The sequence below is a fragment of the Elephantulus edwardii genome, unplaced genomic scaffold (genome assembly GCF_000299155.1).
Source record: "Elephantulus edwardii isolate Elephantulus edwardi_28Jun2011 unplaced genomic scaffold, EleEdw1.0 scaffold00070, whole genome shotgun sequence".
Taxonomy (NCBI): Eukaryota; Metazoa; Chordata; class Mammalia; order Macroscelidea; family Macroscelididae; genus Elephantulus; species Elephantulus edwardii.
The window spans coordinates 12,890,423-12,903,720 of record NW_006399820.1 but is presented as its reverse complement, the minus strand read 5'-3'; positions in this window follow the sequence as shown (position 1 = coordinate 12,903,720).

The following is a 13,298-nucleotide window of genomic DNA, read 5'->3' as shown; positions in this document are numbered from 1 at the left end:
AATCGGGATGGGTGTGTCAGAGGCAATGCAATTGGCACAGGATAGAGCAGGGTTTAGGCCTGTTGTACATAGGGTCGCTATGAGTTGCAAACGACTCAATGGCACACAACAACAACAACAAAACAACAACAACAACAATAATCTATTGTACATAGAGTTTTCGAAGGCCTGTCATTTCGGAAGTGGATGGCCAATCCTTCTTCCTAGTTTGTCTCTATCTTTATATATAATAGTATCTGACAGACAAGTATTCCACAGACAACAACAGATGAAAGACATTTTCCCAGTTGTAAAACTGACCAATAGATTCAATGTTACTGCCCATCCCTGCTACATGTTGTTGTTGTGTTGTTTGTTGTTTTTTTTTTTAAATCCACCCTTTCCTTATTCCACCAGCATCCCTTCCTACTTTTGCCTACAACATTCAACACCTGTCTCCCATTGACAGCCTCTGATGCTGGAATGTTCCCTGGAGTCAAGGATTCTGAAGCTTTGTCTGACATGCTTTGGGCCTGTTGCAAGGAGGGACTGGTCCTTGGAAAGGGACATCATGTTTGGCAGAGTGGAGGGGCGGCGCAGGAGAGGAAGACCTTTGATAAGATGGATAGATTCTGTGACTGGAGTAGTGGGAATGAGTGTGTTTGAGATGGCAAGGTTGGCGCAGGATAGAACAGCGTTTAGAGCTCTTGTACATAGGGTCGCTGTGAGTCGCAAGTGACTCGATGGAACATAACAACAACAACAAGAATCCATAGCAGGGAATCATAAGGCCATAAGCTTGCTCCATTTCAACAAAGTGTGAGACAGAGTTACAACATCAAAAGACAAAGACTAAGAATGCATAGTAGTTGACCGAGAACAGAAGATTTGGATTCTATTCCAGTGCCCTCACAGATAAAGAAAACAAACTGTAAACATTTAGAAGTGAAATGAAAGAGGAAGTAGAGAGGCTGGTAAAGTGTACTAAATATTGAAAAATATTTAGTTGTGGCAAATACTTCCAAAACGAATTATTTGACACCGCAACATTTGTAAAGTGTACAATTAAGTGGGTCTTGATTATGTTTATTATGTTGGTCAACCACAGCCATTATCTGATTCTAAATTTTTCTTCCTAGTGTTCCCGAAGTAGTAGTCCTACCCTTTCCCCTCTCTCTCTTCCTCAGATTCTTCCTTTCTATATACTTACTTTTCCTTATAGTTCATAGAGGTGAAATAGTGCTGTAATTGTCCCATATGACTCACTTATTCCTATAGTGCTGCTTTTTCATGCACTGAGATCAAGCGTTGATCTCAACGCAGAAAAAGTGAAAAATCTAGAAAAAGTTTAAGGTATATATCTTCAAATGTTTGCTGACAGATTTTTCCAGATCATATTCACTAACATTCCCTGCTCTTACACGTTCATTTCACGTTTGGTTCTTTGTGGTTTATTTGCATTTCCTGGAATAGGGAGATAGTTTCCTAGTGGTAATCCTTTTTTTTCTCATAGCCTGTATAGACATTTCCCTTTCAAAAGTTCAACAATGAATGAATGAAAATCCAAAATATCTGTACATGCTAATTAAAATTAATAAAATAAAATTTAAAAAGACTTCATTTTCACATAGAAACTTTCTACCTTGTTTCTTTAGAATAAAAGGTGCGGGGGGAAGGCCAATACCATAGATAGTATAATTCTGGAATATGGCAACTCACATATCTACTGATAATGGGAATTAATTGCTACTGTTAGCTAATGTTGAGTGTCTGCTGACTCTTGTTAACTGTATAGTCAATGGAACTAGATTAAATTGTTATCAGTGTTTCACTATCTTATTAGTTGTAGATTCACTCACTCTCTCATTGCTATCCTGTTAAGAACCAACTCATAACTCTTAGCATTTCTGAGGTTGTAAACACACAAGAGGAGCTTGGCTATCTTTCGTCTACAAAGCTAATGGTGGATTCAAACCACTAGAGGTTGTGGATTGGATAGGTGCTTTTTGCAAGTAGGTAAAAAAACCCCTTTCTTCCTAATTAGTCTCAGTCTACAAATTCATCTGCAACGTCTTAGGCATGTGGCGGCTTCCCGTGAGGAGCATAACCTGGGAATAAAACCTGGCTTTCCCATCTAGCGGGTGGAGGATTCTATCCCTGAATCACCAATTTCCCTGCAGGAGCACACTTGGTTGCCATGTAAATATAATGAACCAATTATCTTATAAAAGCAGATTCAAACCATCTAGAGTCCTTTTCATAATGGCTCCCTTCCATCCAACGAGACACTCTATGGCATGAACTACTTTCTGGTTCATTTTTCATAAGAACCAGCTGTGACCATTGTGTAAAATAAGACCATAGTATTTGGTCAGCAGTGTCATGTAAAGGTAAGAAATACAGTACAGAAAATATATGAGTGGAAGAAATAAAGTATATTTTCCAAATTAATTTAAAAAATCTCCATACTCTCTATTTTTACCACACCTAAAACATGTCCATTGCCCTTTTTCCTTCCATTTTATTCTTCTGTTAATTTTTTTCTATGAGTTGCATGTGAATTGATGGCACATAACGAGAACAAGAACAACAACAATAACAATAGTAGCAACAACAACCATAAAAAGGCACAGCTCTCATTGACTTGAACCAGAAATTCAAATGAATCTGTTATTAAATCTTCATTCCAAATATAAATGACAGTGTTTTGTAGTTGAATACTGTCAAGTTGGAACCGACCCATGGCTGATCCTGTCGTGGATTTTCAGAGGCTGTAAATCACACAGGAATAGAGTGCTCATATTTCTTCAGCAGAGCAGCTGGTGGATTCAAACTATGTACCTTTGTGTTGGCAGTGTGATTCCTTACCACTAAACCACCAGAGCTCCCCTTAATCCTTGTTGCTGTTAGGTGCTATTGAGTTCAGTAAGACTTATAGTGACCCTTCTGAATTCTGTTCTATCCTGTACCATCCTCTCAATCTACAACATCCTCAAGCCCATTGCTGCAGTCTCTGTGTCAACCCATTTTGGTTGAGGGTTTTCATCTCCTTTACCATCCCTCCACCTTCCCAAGCAAGATCTCCCTCTCCAAGGAATAACCCTTCAGAGTTTTGGATTTCTCATGCCACATGACTGATGCAACTTCCTGTCTTGGTTTAAGGCACTAATAAAATAAGGTACTCTTGCACACAAAAAAGTGTATGGAGTTCCAAACTTTCCCTCAGATGTTAAGAGATCACTTAGAGGGAGAAGTGTGGTCTCAGCAGAAATTCTATAGCTCTCATTGACTGGAACAGACATCAAAAGGGAAATTAACGGAGACCAAAGCTGAATGAAGCAGTCATTTCAAGTATAAGTAATCCCAAGAACAAAGTTTTGCTCATTTATAGTTTCCACAATTTTAGTAAGTCAGTGCCTGGGGTTTTTCCTTGGCCCCTTCTGTTTGTGCACAATTATCTTGAGACTGATTTTCTAGCAAATAGAATGCTCAGAATTGAGAGTAATTCATGAGAATATATTTATTCAGTGACTCATTAAAACAACATTCACATTTTCACTAAGCTATGCAGTTTTGATTTTTTATGTGAACTATTCAGTGTGGCATTTTATATTGTTGTCTATATTTCTTCTTGCCTTGGAACACTTATATTTCATTCCTATGCCACTCTGACTTATATTTACCTTAAATTGCTAGTCTGAGTCTTAACTTTTGTTACCTTTCTATAATTGACTTCCTCTTCCTCATTCCACTTGTTCTGTTCTCATCCCCTAATCTCCTCTTAAGTATAATGAACTAAAAGTAAAGACTCTTTGTTTTGCAAAAGGTGATTTATGATCACTGATGATTTTTTTATATGTTGGAATCAACTTAAAGATAGTGGGCTTAGTTTTTATGATTCCTTGTGCTGATTTAAAGAGCTCTGGTGGTGTAGTCCCTAGGGAGTTTTACTGTTAATTCAAAAGCAGTTCCGAGTGGCTCTCATGGAGAAAGAAGGGTCATCTCCTTCCATGTGATTTATAAGTCTCAGAAAAACCTTCTTGAGAATGAGCCACAATTCAATTCCAACTCAATAGTAATGAGAGAGGCTAGACTTTATGAGGAGGAGTGTGGCCTCAAGAATGGAGGAAGACTCATCAACAATCTAAGTTATTCACATGATATAATCTTGGTTACCCAAACTGAGGAGGACCTGAAGCATATTCTGCGGAAGGTCAAGGACTGTAGTCTTCAATATGAATTGAAGCTTAACATCAAGAAGACAAAGATTCTCGCCACCACTGGTCCAATTGGCAGTCCCCTGATATATGGAGAAGAGATTGAGCTAGTTTACAATTTCAGCTTGCTCGAGTCCACAATCAACATTCTTGGTACCAGTAGTCAGAAAATCAAAAGACACATTACACTGGGGAAGTCTTTGGTCAGGAACATTTTCAGAGAGCTGAGGAGCCATGATGTCAGTCTAGAGACTAAGGAGTACCTTAGATCCAGCCCATGGTCTTTGAAATTACTTATTATGCAGCAAAGAGCTGGACAAAAACTAAGGATGACAAAAGAAGAATTGATGCCTTTGACTTGTGGTGCTGGAAACTAGTACTGAACATACCACGGACTTCCAGGAGAACAAATAGGTCTGTCTTGGAGAGGATGAAACCAAGTTTACCCTCAGAGGCTTAGATTTTGAAGCTCCATGTCACATAACTTGGGCATGTATCCAGAAGGGATCAGTCCTTGGGGAAGGACATCATACTTGGAAAGGTGGCACAACAGCACAGGAGAGGAAGACCCTGGATGAGATAGATTGACACGATAACTAGGGCAATGGAATTAGGTGTGTTAGAAATGGCTCAGGATAGGACAGGGTTAAGAGCTGTTGTACCTAGAGTTGCTATAAGTTGCAGATGACTCAACAGCACATAACAACAACAACAACGGTAATGAGGGTGAGTATTGTGCTGATTTATCAACCTCCTTTACCTGACCTTTGTATCACCCTACAACTTTGATATCTTTGTATACTAAACTTCCACACTTAATTCTAGTTTATTTTATCCTGGTTTTACATCCCATTATTCCATAATAATGAATTTATTTCCCTTAATTTTTATTTGATTATGGTCCAAATATATACAACAAAATATTAATTTCTTCATGTTCAATTCAATGGCACTGGTTATACTCCTCATGTTATACAAGCCCTATCCTTATCTTTTCCCTATTAAAGTTTTCTGCCTTTGTAATGTTTGTTTTTTCCTTTGAATATCCTAACTTCCTCTAAGAGCAGCTGAGGTGGCCTAGTGGGTAGGGAGTGCTCAAAAGTGAGCAGTTAAAAAAAAAAATAAAAGAATGGACTTGAGTGTGTAAGAGATTGTGAGGATGGCACAGGATGGGACAGGGTTCAGATCTGGTATTCATAGGGTCACTATGAGTCACACTCGACTTGATGATGCCTAATAACAACATGTCCAAAATATGTGTAATGAATCTTCACTATCTTTGCCCCCAATAAACACTCTGCACCTTTTCCACGAAAAAAAAAAAGAAAAAAAGAAAGTGAGCAGCTAGAATCTACCAGCTGCTTCACAGAAGAAAGATGGGCAGTCTCCTCCTGTGTGGTTTACAATCTCTGAAATCATGGTGGAAGGTCAGCTATGAACCACCTTTAAAAGGATCCTAGTTTGTATAGTATATTATGAATTGTACTGCTTACAAAAAGGTTAGTGTTTGATCTGACTCTGCCTGTGGAAGAAAGACGAGCTGTCTCTAACCATAAAGATTCACAGCCTTGGAAACATGGTGTAGGATGGTCCCTGTGATTCAGAATCGGCTTGGCAACAGTGGGTTTGGATGTGGGAAACATTTTTTTGAATTCATTTTAGTGAAAGTTTACAGAAACTTCGGATTTATATCCATTCATTGTTTAAAAGAGGCCTAATTGTAGAATGGACAGTGCAGTCAGATTTATTGTTGATCCTTCTTCCACAGAGCAGCTGGTGGATTTGAACTGTGTGCCTATGGTCTTGCAGAGCAGTTTCTTACCAGCTTGGGAAGACAAAGCAAAGCATTATAATGAAATATGCCATGTGCTGGAGCCAGAAGATCAGAAGGGATGGGATCGGTCAGCATTTCTTATGTAGAAGGAACTGAAGAACAAAGTCAAGCTCTGAGTGGCAATACCTAAGGATGATATGGGCAGAATATTAAAAGATCCAGGAAGCATCAAAAGAAAATGGGAGGAGTACACAGTCATTATACCAAAAACAATTGTCTGTCACAGAAGAAACAACATATGATCAAGAGGCAAATGTGATGAAGGAAGAAGTTCGAGTTGCTCTGGAGAATTTGGTAAAAACAAGGCCCCGGGAATTAATGGAATAACAATTGTGTCAGGAAATCTGGAGGACAACTACCTGGCCAACTTACTTAAAAATATCTGTATTTATACCTTTTTTTTTTTTTTTAAAAAGTGATCCAACAGAGTGTGGAAATTATCGTATTAATATCACTAGTATCACTCGCAAACAAAATCTTGTGAAGATTATCCAAAAATGACTGGAACAGTACATCAACAGAGAACTGCCAGAAGTGCAAGCTGGTATTAGAAGAATCTGTGGTACTAGGGATATCATAGCCAATGCCCAAAGATTCTTGGCTGAAGGTCATTGGTTATGCAAAGTTATAAGAATGCATAATCACAACAAATTGTGACTAACAATTGAAAAGAATGCTTGCTGAAACTGAAGAGGATCTAAGATATTTGCTATAGAAAGTCAAGGGCAGCAGTCTTCATTATGTGTTATATTTGAACATCAACTAAACAATGACACTCACCACTGTACCAATTAGTAGCATCATAATAGATGGAGAAGAGATTGAGATTGTTAACAATTTCAGCTTACTGGGATCCACAATCAACACTTTTGTCACCAGCAGATGGTAAATCAAAAGATGAATTTCATCGGGAAAAATCCGCTGTTAGAGACCTCTCCTGAGTGCTAAAGAGCAACGATATCACCAGGCTAATGTCTTCACAATTACTTTTTATGTATTAGAGATCTGGATAATGACTAAGGGAGATGGAGTTGGAAAAGAGCACTGAACAGACTGTATAGGTTGTCAAGAGAACAAACAGGTCTATCCTAGAGAGGGTGAAACCAAGTTACTCCTGGGAGGCAAGAATTTTGATGCTCTGTTTCACATGCTTTAGGTGTGTTATGTCATTTGCATAATGCATGTTGTATCTTCCTCCAATCCTGATACCATACTCCTCCTCCAAAAGCCCACCTTTCCAAAGAACCTATTCTGCATAGAGATTGAAAAAAATCTATGGAGACAGGATATATCCCTCAGTAACTCCTTTCCAGTGTTTTCTTGCTCTGTTCTGATGACTGCTTGGGTTTCACATGAGCACAATCAGTTGTTTTGGGATACCCATTCTCATATTTTAAAAGGGATGAAAATTTTTGAAAGCCAAATGAGGTATTAGAACCACTGTCTGTCCCATAATAATCCCATCTGGGACCCATCCTCTCATACTACCATAGGTCTCAGCTGGGATCAAAGAAGCTTACCTATGCCATAAAATTTATAGGCCTTGTTGTTTTTATGGTTTATTGTTAGCAGTACAACATTTATTTATCAGTTCATTTTAGTAACGAATTATTGATTGAATGTTGCTGCTTACTTTGTAATTGTAATTTTTATGCTTGCTTGTTTATTGTTTGTTTTTATTTGTACAGCACTTGTCTGTCAGTTTGCTGTACTTGGGTAACAGAATTTGCTGTGATGCTGGAAACTTTGCCACTGGTGTTATGAATTCTGGAAGGGTTACTCATGGTAGTACACACTAGGAAGAAAAAATGGTTATACACTTCTTAAATAACAGACTCTGAAAACCCTGTGAGCCACTCAAAATGAGGCAAAACACCTACAACCATCCTTTAATAATGAATGTGAAATGTATAAAGTATGAATGTGGGAAAATTGGAAGCCATTAAAAAAATGAAATGGAACACATGAAGATCAGCATTCTAGGCATTACTGAACAGAGATGGGCTGGCATGGGTCATTTTGAAACAGGTAATATGATATTTTATGCTGGCAATGAAAAACTGAGGAAGACTACTGTTGCATTCATAGTTATAAAAACAATATTAGAGTACAATGTTGTGAGTGATAGGATATTATCCATATACATACAAGGAAGATCTGTTAATATGACTATTATCCAAATACATGTACCAACAACCAATGTCAAAGAGGAGAAGATTGAGGATTTTCACCAACTTTTGCAGTCAAAAATTAACCAAACACCTGATCAAGATGCATTTCTAATGATAAGTGACTGGAATACAAAAGTTAGAAATAATGAAGAAGGGATGGTAGTTGGAAAGTATGGTCTTATTGACAGAAATGAGGCTAGATATAGAATGATTGAATTCTGTATGTTCAATGACTTACTCACTGAAAATACCTTTCTTAAAAAATGAGACTTTACACATGAACCTCAACTTATGGACTGCATGGAAATCAGATCCACTGAATCTGTGAAAAGAATCAGTGGAGGAACTCAGTATCCATACTTAAAACCAGGCCAGGTGCTGACTTTGGAATAGACTATCAATTACTCATGTGTAAGTTCAGAGGAAGATATTCAGATATCCAACAGACACATGAAGAAATGCTCAAAATCACTGGCAATATGAGAGATGCAAATCAAACCCACAATTAGCTTCAATCTCACTCCAGTAGCAGTGGCAAAGTTTAACAGAAAAGTAATTAATATATGTTGGAGAGGATATGGTGAGATAGAAACTCTTATACATTGTTGGCGGAATTGTAAAATGGTACAACCATTCTGGAAGGCAGTTTGATATTTCCTCAGAAAGCTGAACATAGAAATTCCATATGACCCAGCTCTTCCACTGCTTTGAATATACCCCAAGAAAATGAGAAATGAGGTACAAATATAGACTTGTACAACAATGTTCATAGCAGCGTTATCCACCATTGCAAGAACATGGAAACAGCACAAATGTCCAACCACAATAGAATGGATTGAAGAATTATGCTACATTCACATAATCGAATACTAAGCAGCACACAGGAGCAATGATTTTGTAAATCACTACCTAACTTGGGAGGGACTGGAGAGTATTATGCTGAGTGAACAAACTCAGTCCCATAAGGACACATGCTGTATAAGAACATTATTATAGAAAGAGATGACTAGTAGAGTGTATGTGAGGATCTAAGGTGGGGGGACCAAAGGGTGGGTATGGGTGAGTGGATAATCATGTAGTCGTATGGTTTAATGGGTGGAGGGGGATGCTTTGGGGAGGTAGGGTGGAGATCTGCTGTAAGGGCAGTGTATACAAACTTTGTAGTTTATCCAGTGTAAATTTTTTTTAAAAATGAATTGGCAGAAATTAAAAAAAAACTGCACTAAAATATGACCTTGAGTCTATCATATCTGAATTTAAAAATAATCTCAATATGTTTGAGGCATTGAACACTAATAACCAGAGAGCAGATGAGCTCTGGAATGACATTAAAGACATAATCCATGAAGAGAACAAAGACAGAAGAAGAGTAAGGAAAAAAATGGATGACAGAGGAGACTCAGAGAATTGCACTAGAGTGTTGAGAAGTCAAACAAAGAAGAGAAACAGAAGAAAACAGAAGATTTCAAATGGTAGCTCGAGAAGACAAGGCAAAGTATTATAATGGAACTCACAAACACCTGAAGTTGTAGAATAAAAAGATAAGAATTTGTTTGGCATATTTCAAGTTGAAAGAACTATAAAACAAATTCAGGATTTGAGTTGCAAAATTGACAGTTCCTTTGGGCAAAATCTTGAATGATCCAAGAAGCATTAAAAAAAATACATAGAGTCGCTAGATAGAGCATCAAAAGAATTGGTTGACACTGAAAAATTTCTAGAAGAACAAAAGCCAATGGTAACAAAGGAAGAAGTTCAAGCTACACTGAAAGCAGTGGCAAAAAATACATCCCCAGGCATCAAAGTAATACTAACTTACATGTTTCAACTAATAAATACACCTCTGAATGTGCTCACCAGTGTATACTAAGAAATTTGGAGCACAACCACTTGACCAATTGACTGGAAGAGATTCCATTTTAACATACTTGGGCCATGTTGCCAGGAGGGAGACATCATGCTTGGTAGTGTGGAGGGACAGAACAAGAGAGGAAGACCCTGGATGAGATGGATTGACTCAGTGATTGGGGTAATGGAGGTAGGTGTAACAGAGACAATGAGATTGACTGAAGATAAAGCAAGGTTCAGGGCTGTTATACATAGGGTCACTGTGAGTTGCAAGTGATTTGATGGCACATATCAACAACAATCAAAAATATTGCTGAAGATCATCGAAAACTAGAATAGTACTCTGAGAGAGAACTGCCAGAAGATCAAGCTGGGTTTAGCAGAGGTGGTAGCACTGGGGATATAATTGCTGATGTCAGATGAATCCCTGCAGATAGCAAAGAATACTAGAAAAAGTCTATTTGTGTTTTATTGACTATGTAAAGAGATTTAACTGTGTGGCCATAACAAATTATGGATAACATTGAGAAGAACAGAATCCCAAAGCAATTATGCTCATAAAAAACCTACACATAGACCAAGAAATTACTTCAGAACAGAGCAAGGAAGCACTACATGGTTTAAAATCATGAGTGGTGTGCGTCAGGGTTATATCTTTTTCCCATACCTATTCAATCTGTATGTTGAGCAAATAATTTTTGAAGCTGGACTCTATGAAGAAGAATGCTGAATGAGGATCAGAGGAAGATTCATTAACATCTGCATTATGCAGATAACACAACCTTACTTACTTGCTGAAATGAGGAGACTTGAAACACTTGCTTCAGAAGATCAAAGACTATAAAATATTCATTTTGAATTACACCTCAGCATCAAGAAGACAAAAATAATCATCACTTGATTGATAAGTAATATCATGCTGGATGGAGAAAAGATTGAAGTTGTCAATATTTTCATCTTATTTGGATCCATAAACATTACCCTAGTGATTAGGAGATGTAGTGCATAGGGCAAATCTGCTTTCAAAGACCTCTCTAAATTCCTGAGGAGCAATGATGTCAGTTTGAAGACTAAGGTGTCTTTTCAATCTCTTTTTATTCATGAAAGCTGGACAATAATGATGGAAGAATAAGAATTGATGCATTTGAGCTGTGGTATTAGAGAAGAGTGCTGAATATTCCGTGGACTGCCAAAAGTACAGATTGATAAGTTTTTGGAATAAATGTGACCAGAGTGTCATTGGAGGAAAGGATAACAAAACTGTATCTCATATACTTTGGATGGGTTGCTAGGAGAGGCTATTCCTTGGAGAGGGACACAATGTCGAAATGTTGGAGGGTTAGCAAAAGAGATTTACACACTGACTACAGGATGAGCTCAAATGTGTCAGAGATGATGAAGATGGCACATGATAGGACAGGATTCAAGTCTGCTGTTCATGGTGTCACTATGAGTCATACTTGACTCGATAACACCTAACAACAACAACAACAACAACAACATATATAAAGAGCCATTTAGCCATTGAGGTAGGAAACAGCTAGGTTGGGTTCTATCATTATAACATATGAAGATTAAATCTTCAAAAAACTAGTAGTGTGACTGTGGACATGCCACTCACCCTGCTGGTTCCCATGCACAGAACTCCAGTACAGTCTGGATTCAAATGAATTCAATGTGTGCTCACAAAGCACCTGTTTTAATTGAGTTACTTAGTGTGGATGATTGTTCCTAGGTTCTGTTGAATGGATGGACTACAATTTGTAGTGAGTCTACATATGACCTCTTCTGTTTTAGCCTCATGATCTCTGCTATGTTAAAGCCCGTTGTTATAGTCCCTGTGTCAGTCCATCTAGTTGAGGGTCTTTCTCTCTTTTGTTGACCCTCCTCTTTTCCAGGGAGCCCTGATGGTGAACGGGTAAGGAGTTGCACTGGCAACTCAAAAGTTGTTGTTGTTAGGTGATATTGAGTCAAGTACGACTCACAGCAACCTTATGAACAAAAGATCTGAACCCTTTTACATCCTGTGTCATCTTCACATTTCCTGACACACAAGAGCCCATTGCAGTCATCACTGTGTCAGTCTACCCGGTTGAGGGTCTTCCTCTCTTTCATAGACTCTCCACCCTTTCTAGCATTATGTCTTTCTCCAAGGAAGGGCATGTCCTAGTAACATGCAGAGAGTAAGTGAGGGGAAGTCTCATCATTCTTGCCTCCAAACAGCACTCTCGCTGCACCCTCTCCAAAGTACATGGTTTGAACGATGTCTTTTTCTAAGGCCTGAGATCTCCTGAAAACATGCCCAAACTAACAAATACCCTAGCTGCACTGCTTCCAAGACAAATTTGTTTGTTCCTTTGTCAGTTTGGGTTATGTTCAGGACTTGTTGCCAACACCAAAATTCAAAGGCAACAATTCTTTTTTCTTCTTTATTCATTGCCCAATTTTGAAGTTTTGAGTATTTCAAATTGTCTAAATATCTAAGTTTCCCTCAGTTACCAAATTTTAATATCATGAACCAAAGCCTTTAGATCAAGGTTTTATTTTACCTGGTGCTGTATAAATTAGCCAACTTGAATGTTGTCTGAATGCTTTAATGGAACCATCGAGAAAAAAATTATCCCACTTAAACTGAGCCTGAGCAAAAGCAGTTTGTTTATGCATATCTAGGCATTTCCCTATTTATGTACTTTTCTTAGCAAAAAGCAAACAGACCTCTAACTAAATAAGATTTCCAGTTAAATATCCTAGTTATTGTAGAAATCTTAGAAATGTTCCCAGTTCCAGGAAACACTGGTCCAAGTATCTCTAGGCATAATAGATTGTAAGCAGTCCCTGATGAATAAAGCCTGTCCTTAAATATATCTTCAAGTTGAATTTGAAGGCAAGTTGAAACAAGTCCATATCGTTCTTATTTAATGGTGCTTTAGAATAAGCTACAAGAATTTTTAAGGATTTAAAATAAAATCAAGTAAGGAGGATTTTGATGAGGAATGTGTTGTAAGAAGGAGCTGGTTCCATCATTTCAAAGTGAGGGCAAATTTTCATAACAAGTAAGAAATGTCTGCAAGTGGGATGTTCTTAACCTGGTGATTTAATATATGCAATAGAGAGCTCGATGAAAGGGAGAAACTATGAAAGTTATACAAGTGTTCAGGTCTTTCATTCATAGGGTCTCTGTGAGTCATCTACAACTCAATGGCACTTAAAAACAACAACATAGAGAGAGCTCTGTTGGCCTAGTGGACA